We start from the raw sequence: 13,713 nt of genomic DNA on the forward strand, positions 1-13,713 counted from the left end.
TTGTACGGAAACAAAGTGCGAGGTGTTTACACAGCTTTAACGGCTGAAGAACGAGCGTCAAACAGAGCGCCTTTAATTCATTTTCGGCTCGAACAGTCATAGCCATGTCTGAACTGGCAGGCCATGGGGTTACCAGTAGAAGCGGACAAACGGATTTTCAGTCCCCATGTTAAAGTTGCATACAGAGAAACGATCCCATATCAAGGGAGGTGTAATGTATGTTTGAAGTGCCTGCAATTGAGAAGCGACTACATCGTTGTTGTTGTTGGTTGTCCCGAGGGACCCAGAAAAATAAACAGACTTCTGGCGCGGACCGGATGGCCGAACATGAGGAGTCCTGCTTTATTACATGGTGTCAGAAGTGGGATTCCAATGTGAGCCCATCCGGTCCGCCCCTCCCTTTGATTATTCAAGACGATATAAAAGAGATTTCAAAAAGTAAGTACAAAAAAATTATTCAACCCAGATAGGACTTGGACCTACACTTACCCAGTTTGGAGGAGCGTGATGCCTTATCCATTCGGCCATTAAGCTACAACATTAGTTTTGGGTAATAACATTTTGAAGTCTTTTTCTTGGTATACAACATCGAGGTTCGTGTAAAAGCTAACATTAATCACAAGAAAACAAACTGACACAAAACATACAATAAATGGAGATACCTCTTGCAGACAAGATGGGGAGACAGAGGGAAGTACACAAGTACAACAGTATAGAACAGCGACATCGGGAGATCTGTGGGAGGGAGAGGGCTTTGGGGGAGGAGGCGTGGGGAGGGGGGAGGTGGGAGAGGTACAAAAGACATGGACACTGCAAGGACTTCCAGGAAAGAAGTCGGTATTTCATAAAAGTGGATCTGGGGTGAATTAATGGGGGTAGAAAAGATCAAGGTTTTGGATGGGGGAAGATAAGAAATGGTGGTGAACAGCTGCTTTGAAGACCTGGAGAGAGGAGTGGGATTGAAGAGAGTGAGGGAGTTTGTTCCAGAGATGGGAGAAAAGAGGAATGAAAGAGTGAAGGTGAGCAGAGAGTCTTGACAGTGCTTGACAATGCACCATGGTTCAATTATTTCCATGGAGCGGTTTCGGAGATAAAGAGGTGCAACGTTTTTCAGTTTTTCCAAAATGGCACCTGTACTCGTGACTTATGACGTCACAATAATCATAAAAAAATATATACAGGAGTCGCTCCTATGGTCAAAATTTCGTCAGAGTATTTCTTTTTTCATACTGATCGGACCAAGGCCTGTACTAGTCGATTTATGACGTCATAATGAAGAGAATGATGACATCGTCATTAACAAATCTTATTCCTTATGGTGAGTACTTGACAATGAGCCATGTTTCAATTTTTGTTCATTGAGCGGTTTCGGAAATATGGAGGTGTCACCTTTTTCCAAGATGGCGTCCATACCACGTCACCTCTGTCGTCATAATTATGAATAAAAAATTAGAGAGGCGGATGCGCTCCTATGGTGAAATTTCGTATCAATCGGACCAACGGTTGCCGAGAAAATGAATTTTTTAAATGCAGACATGCACACCACACGTACGCCGCACGTACGCACGCATCCGATCGCTTAAACCTGCTGTTTGTGGACGTTTAAACGAGGAAGCAGCACGTCGCGTTCATTTTAAAATTCTGCTATCACTCGGCTGAGATGGGACCACCGAGACTCCGAGCGGATGCTCCAACCATGACGTCATCGAGTCTGGTTATTATTAACAATGCATGAATGACGTAAAAACGCAGCCTTATTCGAAGCCCGCGCTTTTAATAGCTTGGGTCGCTTTACCTGGAATGTTTCCCGTTATTTTAAAATCGAACCGGACGGAGCAACACCGCAAAGAGGGCCCTGACCCAATAATCGGTCGATTTCATGCATTTCCATGTTACCGTAGTGTGTACTTTAAATAATGACCTTCCACCCAGCATGGTTCGATGGAAAACGCCCTCAGTATGACGTCATCCTCGCGCGTTATTGGTCTCCGCTGTGTCGTTGACCCCGCCCACTCGCAGCTGCGGTCACGACGGCAAGAGTTACGATCAGACCACGTGCCCAAGAGAACAGGACTATCTTAATCGCCGGATAAAAACAAAAAACACCAAACCATAGATGTATTTTCACTTCATTTGATGACGTACTGTATTTTAAAAACAATACATGTAAAAATAAAATCAGTGACGTTTTGCAAGAAATTAAAAAAGAGGAAAGCATCGATTTGATGCTTGGCATAACAATGTTGTTTATGTTTTATTGATGCTTAAAAATGTATCTTCATATTTGTTACACAATACAGTATGTTACAATATTATGTTCGATAAATTAGAGGAATTACTGCCAACTTTCCTCCACCTGTTCCCTTTTCTCCCAAGTCATTTTCTCTACTTTCTCCAACCTTCATTCCTTTTCTTCGTCCTTCTACATCCCAGTTCCCATTCTTCCTCTTCCAACATCATCTCCTTCCAACATCATGACATCATCCTCCAACATCCTCCTCCCCCCTCCAACGTCATCCTCCACATCATTCCCCTCCAACGTCATCCTTCACATCATCCTCCTCCAACGTCATCCTCCACATCATCCTCCTCCAACGTCATCCTCCACATCATCCCCCTCCAACGTCATCCTCCACATCATCCTCCTCCAACGTCATCCTCCACATCATCCTCCACATCATCCTCCTCCAACGTCATCCTCCACATAAGCCTCCTCCAACTTCATCCACATCATCGTCCTCCAACGTCATCCTCCACATCATCCTCCTCCAACGTCATCCTCCACATCATCCTCCTCCAACGTCATCCTCCACATCATGCTCCACATCATCCTCCACATCATCCTTCACATCATCCTCCTCCAACGTCATCCTCCACATCCTCCAACGTTATCCTCGCATGAGGAGAGGGTATTGCATTTGAGTCCATTTTGTTTGTCTGACTGTGTTTGTTTGTCCGCACAGAATAAATATGACTTTCTCTGCAACCGTTGGTTCAATTGACAAGAAATTTTCACCATAGGTGCAACTACTCCACCAGTATCATTTTAAAAATGATAATTATGACGTCATAGGTCACGTGGTATTGGCGACATCTTGGGAAAAAACAAATAAAATTGCACCTCCATATCTCCGAAAGCGTTGCATAGAAAAAATTGAGACAAGGCTCATTGTAAAGAACTCTCCATGTGGAATAACATATGTTAATGATGATGTCATAGGTGCCTTCATTATGACGTCATAATTCGACAAGTATAAAACTTCATCCGATCAATATGAAATTTCTTGAGCATCATCTAGGTATAAATTGGTGGGGGAAAACTAATAATGATTACGTCACCGGTCACGCGGTTCGGCCGCCATATTTGTTTTAACACAAAAGCCTTAAAATAAACACTGAAAACATGTCCTGGCGAGGAGGGTCTGCAATCTACGTATGATTGCTCTTTCCAGTTTCGTATGTAGTCTGTAGCTGCTGGTTGCATCGTTTCTGGGAATGCGGCTGTGCCATGCAGTGCCCCCTGTTTTCAGTAAGCTGGTACTCATTTTGCCAACCTCGGAAGGATGACAGGCTGAGTCAACCCACCTGATATTATTTAACGGAAGGATGCTAATCCGATTGATGCAAAACGTGTACATGTTTTGATTAGAATCACTGAGTGATCACCTCCCTGCGACTTCCTGAAGATTTAACAGGCCTTCGACAATATGGTTTAGCGCGTGGCATTCTGCTTCACTTACCTCCAACTCACCATAGTTCGATGGACCTTCCAGGATTTTTCGCTGAAACAGATCACTTGCATTTGATGTTGAACATCAGAGAGCTCAGGTTGCACACACAACTTGGCTCTCCATTCAGTCTTGGTCATCTTCGTTATGGAGAAGCCTCTCACACACTCCCTCCTACGCCCTCGTTGATGTTGATGACGTTGATGACGTTGGCACTACCAGCCCAGTTTGCACCAACAGAAGGGGATATTTGGCAAGTCGCGGCTTCTGGATTTGATGACCTCTGACCAGAAATCTGAATTCAACACTTCTGGAGGACATTTTCTTGATCCTCAGGGATTTCTAGTCTGCCCATTCATGAAGCACACCCGTTGTATCAGCAACCCTGGCATCCATTTAAGGCCTGGAAGTGGTTGAAAAAAGCAGTAACTGGCCCATCTCGGTATTCCTCAATGTCCTTAACTGTGCCAGGCAAACACGAAACTTCCATTTTCTTGCCACTGTCACCATCCAATAAAGAGCTGAATTGTTCGTCCATGTGTCTGGTTCCCTCTGCCACCAAAGGTGGATGGAGGTTATGTTTTCTCCCCGATCTGTTTGTCTGTCCATTTGTCTGTGAACAAGATATCTCAAAAAGTTGTGGACGGATTCAAACTAAATTTGGCAGTGATGTAGCGTATATGACAAGGACGAAATTATTACATTTTGGTGAAGATCTGGATTCGGATCCGGCTACCAGAATTTTTTAAGTGATTCTTCACCATTGGGAGACGGGGCCAAAAACGATACATAGCAGGATATCTCAAAAAGTTGTGACGAATTTGGACGAAACTTGGTGGACTGGTTGGGTGTGTGACAAGGACGATTCGATTAGATTTTGGTGAAGATCTGAATATGGATTCGGATATGAGAATTTAGTTTTCTAAGTGATTCTTCACCATTGGGAGATAGGACCAAAAACGATACATAGCAGGATATCTCAAAAAGTTAGGGACGGATTTGGACGAAACCTGTTGGACAGGTTGTGTGTGTGACGAGGAAGAATCAATTAAATTTTGGTGAAGATCCCGATCCGGATCTGGCTAGTAGAATTTTTTAAGGGGATTCTTCACCAATGAGTGATATGGCCAACCAGGTGGAGGTATGCTCTCTACTGAGTGCCACTCTAGTTACTCCCGTTAGGGAGTAATTTTTTTCGATCGTGTCCGTCCGTGTGTGTGTTCGTGTGTTTGTGAACAGGATATCTGGAAAAGTTCTGAACGGATTTGGATGAAAGTTGGTGGGATGATTGCCCTTGGGATAAGGAAGAATTTATTAGTTTTTGGTGAAGCTCAGGATATTATTCCGGATCCAGGAAATGTTTTTGGGAATTTTTCTTTCTGTTTTACCTCATTAAAGCTTTTATTCTTATTCTTAAATGATGTTTTTCTCCTCTAATTCCGAGATATATCAAAATAAATTATCTGATAGTCAGGGCCTACTTTCTTTTCCATTTTATTGTTTTGGGGAGAGGGGATGTTAAACAAAACGTATTATTGTCCCCCGTCGCACCGCGGAGCGAAAGGGGGACTATGGTTTTCCCCTCCGTCCGTGTGTTCGTCCGTCCGTCCGTCCGTGCGTGCGTGTGGGCGTGCGGGCGTGTGTGCGGGCGTGCGTGCGTGTGGGCGTGCGTGCATGCGTGCGTGCGTAAGCGAAGGACCGCATTCGAATTTGGTGTGTGGGTGCAACCCACGTCAAAATCCAAGATGGCCGCCGCCATGTATGTCTGATGCCATGTATGTCTGAACCTTGTGAGCTGAATATCTTGAAAAATAAGCGAAGTGCCAACTTCTAATCTGGTGTGTGGGTGTATCTAGGCATAGGGAAGAACACTATTGAAAATTGGGTCGCCACGTCCAAATCAAAGATGGCCACCGCCATGTATGTCTGAACCTTGTGAGATGAATATCTTGAAAAATAAGAGAAGTACCAACTTCTAATCTGGTGTTTGGGTGTATCTAGGCACAAGGAAGAACGCTATTGAAAATTGGTTCGCCACGTCAAAATCCAAGATGGCCGCCGCCATGTATGTCTGAACCTTGTGAGCGAAATATCATATCATAGCATGTTTTCTGCGTCTTCCACTTTGTCAACTCACATCACTTCCCCGACGGGGGACCGAGGCGTAAGGCTTGTTCCAACTAAACCCACGGCGGGAGTATGCGCTCTACTGAGTGGCGTTCTAGTTAAGAATAAGATTGTGTTTTCTTGTTATTTTGTAACGTATTTTGTAAATACACACGTATTTTGTAACGAGTAATTCTGAACTTGTGACGTCGTTAACAAACTGAAAAATACAGGACAAGTCACACACCTTGTGGAATATTGTGACTCCCTTCCTTCCACAAGGTATGGGTCAGATTAGCCTTGGTCATTGGTGAAATGGCCGATGAAAATTCCTTTCTTTTCAAACTCCTAACAACTCTCACCTCCATGGCATACTCTGGTGACAAGGAGCCAACGATCTGGTTGAACATCGGTAGTAATGTTCCGGGTGCTTCAACCTGTGCAAACCACAGGTGCGGGTCATTAGACCAAAAATGGCGGCAACTTTATCGAAACCGCTGCCAATGATGAAGCTGGTTGAGCGACCAGTAAGAGCACAGCTGGTTGTTCGTTCCCGGCGACTGGTTGTGTGTGCACTTGTAACTCCTCATCCATCCGGTTGGATCACGTCAGGGTCACCAATTTTGCGGTGGACGAAAAGACGTCGAGGGCTTTGGATTCCGAGTGAATTCTCTTTACTCAAACCGCCACCGTCTGACACACTCGTCCACTTCCGTTTCACCCGGTACCGGAAATCCCTTGATAAACCAGTGCTCAAGTATATTTAATTATTTATATATAAAATTAAAAGCAAAATGATGTTGCTTCATATCCACACAGATTCCTCAAACTCATCTCCTCATCTAATATCATTCTACTAGCAGAAGTACCCGGCAAAGGGAGGGGGAGGGGAAAAAGGGAGGGGGAGGGGGAAAATGGAGGGGGAGGGGAGAAGGGGAGGGGGGAGGGGGAGGGGAGAAGGGGAGGTGTAGGGTGGAGGGGGAAGGGAAGGGGGGACGGAAGGGGGAAGGGGGACGGAAGGGGATGGCCAGTCAACAATGACGTTGCAGTTCTCATGGTCGGAGAGCAGCACAACAATCGGACATAGTCCTGCATATTTGCAACAGCACGAAGCGGATATTGGAGACTCACCGATCCTGTGACGTCCTCCAGTACCGGCGTTGCCGGGCGGGGGAAGGGAGACCCGTACATTCCCAACCCGTACATTCGCCCTCTCGACTCAAGCTCACTTGGACAAAAGCCTCGCACAAATTACACCGTGAAGGCCCAATGGTCATGTCTATGCCACAAATCACGGGCGCACTGAATTGAAAATACTAGGGCATGCCCGTACGTGGGTGCAATGCCCGTACGTGGGTACGTGGGTACGTGGGTGCGAGTACGGTGACAACCCCCCCCCTCTATTTACATGAAATGGTTTGGTCCATGAAATGTTTTGGTCCATTCGCAACGCCAAAGCGAACGGCGAACGCTTTACATGAAATGGTTTGGTTCATGAAATGTTTTGGTTCATTCGCAACGCCAAAGCGAACGGCGAACGGCTTGCGAGTACAGTGATAATCCCCCCCCCCCCCCCTCTATTTACATGAAATGGTTTTTATTAGTTTTAAAACATAGTTTAACGCCAACATAGCGCCAACATAGTTTGCAAACGTGAAATAAATGAATACGCTCTCAAATGTGCCATCCGAGGCAGAGTGTGTTCGCCACGTTCGGCACACGCGATAGCTCGCTGCTCTCTGATTGGTTGAATCGTTTTTTGGACATAGCTCGGTAAGTAATTGTCCGATTAATATGAAACCTTGAAAAGGCACATCCTCGGGTCCCCAGCAATATACCTGGCAAGTTTAAAGTATATCGGACCCGTGGTTGTCGAGAAACAGCGGTCACAGACAAACAAACGTACAAACAAACAAACACACAGAGATTACTGGAATTATAGATAGACTAGGGCATGCCCGTACGTGGGTGCAATGCCCGTACATGGGTACGTGGGTACGTGGGTGCGAGTACGGTGACAACCCCCCCCCCTCTATTTACATGAAATGGTTTGGTCCATGAAATGTTTTGGTCCATTCGCAACGCCAAAGCGAACGGCGAACGCTTTACATGAAATGGTTTGGTCCATGAAATGTTTTGGTTCATTCGCAACGCCAAAGCGAACGGCGAACGGCTTGCGAGTACAGTGACAATCCCCCCCCCCCCTCTATTTACATGAAATGGTTTTTATTAGTTTTAAAACATAGTTTAACGCCAACATAGCGCCAACATAGTTTGCAAACGTGAAATAAATGAATACGCTCTCAAATGTGCCATCCGAGGCAGAGTGTGTTCGCCACGTTCGGCACACGCGATAGCTCGCTGCTCTCTGATTGGTTGAATCGTTTTTTGGACATAGCTCGGTAAGTAATTGTCCGATTAATATGAAACCTTGAAAAGGCACATCCTCGGGTCCCCAGCAATATACCTGGCAAGTTTAAAGTATATCGGACCCGTGGTTGTCGAGAAACAGCGGTCACAGACAAACAAACGTACAAACAAACAAACACACAGAGATTACTGGAATTATAGATAGATATAGAACGCTCATACTCCGTGAAAAGTGAAGCCGCCGTGTCGCCATCTTGGTCAGCACGACTCGACCAACTCGCTTCGCGGATCTCGTTTTGTGCGGCAATAAACTGCTCCAATCGGTTACGGAAGGGTTGTGGAAAGACGTTTCACAGCTGTTTCAAAGACATTTAATTCATATCGCACAAAATCGATACAAAACACGATCGCATAAAAGGTGAAAAAACGTGTGACGTGTGATGGGATGGAACATCACGTGATCGCTCTGAGCGAATCAGTCTGGCGGCGGTAATGTAACATCACGTGATCGATCTGAGCGAATCAGCGAGCTGCTCTGGAACCGGCTGAGATTAGCGGGTACTTCGCTGAAATGTGCTGAGGTAAATATGAATAAAAAATATGGATTGTCAAATATTTTGAGTTTGACCATGTTCGTCCCAGGCTCAATGGCCATGTCTATGTCAAATATCAAGCACGTAAGCCTCTCCGTTTAGGAGTCTATCGGTAACATCACACACACACACACACACACACACACACACACACACACACACACACACACACACACACACACACACAACTGTGTTTTATATATATAGATTATATTGAAAAAACTAGAACGCCACTCAGTAGAGCGCATACTCCCGCCGTGGGTCAAGTTGGAATAGTACGATTTCACAAAAGTTTGAGGGAGTAGTTCAGTGACAACACAAGACAAGACAACATGAGACAGCGTAACGGATTCGGCCATAATTATGGTTGTTATTGTTATCATTGTTGGTTCTAGATATTATGCTTATTGTGGCTTAAGGGAAAGGGTTATTGTGGTTAAAATGTTTAAAAGCGCTCCTGGTAAAATGTAGCCGGAAATCGGATCGTGACCCGGAAGAAAAGGGAGCAAGGAAGAAGAGGCGTGAGGAGATCGTGAAAAGACGTTTTTGTTGAAGCTCCGGACCTAGCCTGGTCGAGCGTACATGGCGAGTACACGTTGAGTCCTGGACAGGAATCTCGAGCGAGTGGCGATCGTTGGAGTTGTGGAAAAGCCTGCGAAGCCAGGTACAGGTGTGAGATTCTGGAGAATCTTCGCCTAGAGGATACGGCTGGAGAACGATCCGTCCGCCATTCCGGGGGCCTTGCGCGTCGGTCGCAGAACCTGGAGCAGCAGCGTCTGCTGGTCCCGCCCTTCGGTGGCTTGCCGAGGATGTGTGTGCGCGACAACGGCCTTTGAAGAATACAGTGCGGTTCGCGACTGCACGGTGTATGTGCACGTTTGGATAGCGTCTTTTGGAATCCACTTTCCACCGCCACTTGGGGTTGGCTGGGACCACGTGACGGTCCTCGCCTTACCTACATCTCCTTACCCACCTCATCGCCATCGCCTCTTCGCCGGGAGCACCATTGTGTTCTAGAGACATTGAGAAGGGCTCTGTTTCAGTCCCTGGGGGTGCCGTGAGTTTGCTAGGTTACCATCTTAAGATTTGATTGTAGGGTTGATTGCCCCATTGTTGTATGGTTCTTTTTGTGTGCTTTTAATATAATATTTGTTCATAATCCTTGGTGTGGTTTCATTATTGATTTGGATTGTTTCCTTTGGTGGTTTCCTGGATGGTTTCATTAGTGTTTGATTATGACACGGAATAACATATATATCTTTCTGCCGGGGTTCCTCTCGGGGTTCGGAGGTTACCGAGACCAGGGGATTGCAGAGGACCCCGTAACAGAAATTGGGGGCTCGTCCAATTGACTCGTGGGCTCGAAATTGGGTCTGCGTCCGGGATATAAAATTCCATAGATTTAGTCCGGGAAATAATTCCCTAACATTCCCAAATTTGGAACTTGTTCCAACATTCCTAAATTTTTCCCCCCCCCAAAAAAAAATATATATATATATTTTTTTTACATTTCTTGTGTGAAGGTTAACATGTGTTAACAATAGTCACCATGGAATTTGACACAGAGAAGTTTGCAGTGACCCCTAGTGAAGCACAGTTCAGAGCGTTAGTAAAATCGGACCTCTGGAAATTGGCCAAACATTTTAGCTTGGAGGTCCGAACTAATATGAAGAAGGCAGAGATGCAGACAGTGGTGATACAATCTATGGTGGGATTAGGAACATGGGAAGAGGTAGCCTTGGATTGGTTACCCGAGGAACAAGAAAATGTGGAGCTCCGGAAACTGGAGATGTAATTACAGAGCCAGGAAAGGGAAAAAGCAGAGGAAAGGAAAGCAGAAAAGGAAAGAGCAGAACTCCAGGAATGGTTAGAAGACAAAAAAGCAGAGGAAAGGAGATTGGAACGAGAACTCCAGGAAAGATTAAAAACAGAGGAAAGGAAAGCAGAAGAGAGAAGAGAAGAGAAACAAGCAGAGGAAAGGAGAGTGGAACGAGAACTCCAGGAAAGGTTAGAAGAGAAGAAAGCAGAGGAAAGGAGAGTTGAAAGAGAACTCCAGGAAAGGTTAGAGAAAAAAAAGCAGAGGAGAGAAAAGCCGAAAGGGAGTTAAGGGATCGTGCAATGGCACTTCAGCAGGAAATTAGACTCAAGGAGCTGGATGTAATGAAAGAACGGGGAGAGGTACTATCCATGCCGACTGGTTCGACACCTAGTCAGAACACCTGGGATGTTGGCAGACATGTGAGGCTGGTTCCACCCTTCAATGAAAAGGAGGTAGCCAAGTTTTTTCCACACTTTGAGAAAGTGGCTCGACTGTTAAACTGGCCTGAGGAGTACTGGTCCATACTAGTGCAAAGTGTTCTGGTGGGTAAAGCTCAAGATATTTATTCGGCTTTACCGATTGACCAATATGCAGATTATGAGGTATTGAAGAAACACATTCTCAAAGCCTATGAATTGGTCGCGGAAGCTTACCGGCAAAAATTCCGGAATGCCAGGAGGTGGGAGAGTGAGACCCATGTGGAGTTTGCCAGATTGAAAGAAACCATGTTTGATAGGTGGTGTGATTCAAAAGGAGTTGGGAAAGACTTCGAACTATTGCGACAATTGATCCTGGTGGGGGAATTCCAACAGTGTGTCCACGAGGACATTAAAGTACATCTGGAGGAAAGGAAAGTACCAAAGTTGATGAGGCAGCAACCATGGCAGATGACTATGCCTTAACACACCGGATGGGGTTCCACACACCGAACTTCTCGCCCAGACCTAGCCAGGGGAGCTATGGTACATCAGGGGTAGAGAATGAAAATTCATGGGGGCGGCCTCAAGATGAAAATGAGGACCACTCTGACACCACGACTTCTAGAAATCAGAAGACTGCGGTTCCAAGACAGACCTATCGTCCGGGGGGCTCGAGGCAGACCGCCGCCCCCATGCCTTGGCAGACTACGAGGTTCTCCTCCGGGCCTACTTGCACTTTTTGCCATAAACCTGGACACTTGATGTCCAAATGTTATGCTCGGGGAAAGGAAAATCAGGAGCGGAGTTCAACTAGATGGCTCCAAATGCAATGGTCATTATGAGAAATCGACCTCAACAGGGTTACCAACCATTTATTTCAGAGGGGTTTGTGTCACTGGAGGGAGCCTCGACTAACCGGAGACCTGTTCGGGTATTGAGGGACACAGGAGCACATCAATCGTTAATGCTTGAAGGCATCTTGCCATTGTCCGAGGAGACGGCAACTGGTGATAGTGTTCGTTTACAGGGGATTGGTGGCTGTGTTCGTGCTCCACTTCATGTCATCCATTTGGAGTCCGATTTGGTGTCAGGACCGGTAACCGTCGGTTTACAAGCCACTCTTCCTGTAGAAGGAGTATCTTTTATTATCGGGAATGATTTGGCCGGTGGTCAAGTTTCTGGTAACCCGATGTTTGTTGAAAAGCCTAGTAGGAAGCGCCCTGAAGAGAAGAGGAAGTACCCTGAAACTAAGTGTCAGCACACGCAAGTTAGGGATGGAGGCAATATTGGCAAGCTCTTTGTAGGGGGACTGAACTTCAGAACAAAGGAAGATGTTCTGGAGTCTGCTTTCAGCAAATATGGACCGCTTCTAGAAGTGCTGCTGTTAAAAGACAGGGAGACACAAAAGTCAAGAGGGTTTCTCTTTGTCACGTTTGAAAATCAAAGGACGCCAGAGTTGCAGAAAAGGATCTGAATAGCAAGAAGTTGGATGGTCGGACCATCACAGTAGGGAAGGCATTTCCTAGGGGTCGAGGGGGCTACAGAGGAGGACCACGGAGTAGTAGTGGTGGTGGCCGCAATCGATATTATTATGGAGGCTTCCAGAGTTATGGCAGCTCCCGAAGGAAGGATTATCAGAGCAGTGGCCGAGAAGGAGACCGCCATTCAGGTGACTACTGTGCCAAGTGGTCCAACCGTGATTGTTAGGAAAGTTAGAAAGTGTTGAAGCACTGAATGCTGCGGAGCAGCCGAGCCAAGATTCCTACATGGATTAACGGTGAACGCCACGTTCCTAAAGGCGTCCACGTAGTGAATAGGTCCAAGCCTCACCCCCCGACCACCCGGGGAGCCTGGCCCTCAGCTCGGCCTCCCAGAAAAAGTGCCATTGATTTGCTTGACTTGGGATTCTTGATCAACCCCTTAACCTTCATTCAAAAGAAACTAAAAGTCAAAATCAGAGGTTGAGGAGATGGAGTTTGGCTTTGCAGGGGTAACTTGGAAGTTGAACATGTAAAGGGCAGGGACAATGTCATTGCTGATCCTTTGTCCAGAGTGAATTAACTTTGGAAATCTCTGTAAGTTGTTTGAAGTTTTGTTGCTTTATTGTTGGGAAATATTGATTATTGTTGCCCATGGGAATTGAGGATGTGGGTGGTGAGTTTACTTTTGTTGGTTTCAAGAATTTGCCTACAAAGAAAGTTTTCGCTGTGTTCAAACTTTCTTTCTTGAGGGGGGGAAGTGTTATGGATTCGGCCCTAATTATGGTTGTTATTTTTATCATTGTTGGTTCTAGATATTATGCTTATTGTGGCTTAAAGGAAAGGGTTATTGTGGTTAAAAGGTTTAAAAGCGCTCCTGGTAAAATGTGGCCGGAAATCGGATTGTGACCCAGACGAAAAGGGAGCGAGGAATAAGAGGCATGAGGAGATCGTGAAAAGAAGTTTTTGTTGAAGCTCCGGACCTAGCGTGGTCGAGCGTACATGGCGAGTGCACGTTAAGTCCTGGACAGGAATCTCGAGTGAGTGGCGATCGTTGGAGTTGTGGAAAAGCCTGCGAAGCCAGGTACACGTGTGAGATTCTGGAGAATCTTCGCCTAGAGGATACGGCTGGAGGATGATCCGTCCGCCATTCCGAGGGCCTCGCGCGTCGGTCGCGCAACCTGGTTCAGCAGCGTCCGC

This window comes from Myxine glutinosa, chromosome 11, assembly GCF_964187855.1.
Source record: "Myxine glutinosa chromosome 11, kmMyxGlut1.1, whole genome shotgun sequence".
NCBI classification, from domain to species: Eukaryota; Metazoa; Chordata; class Myxini; order Myxiniformes; family Myxinidae; genus Myxine; species Myxine glutinosa.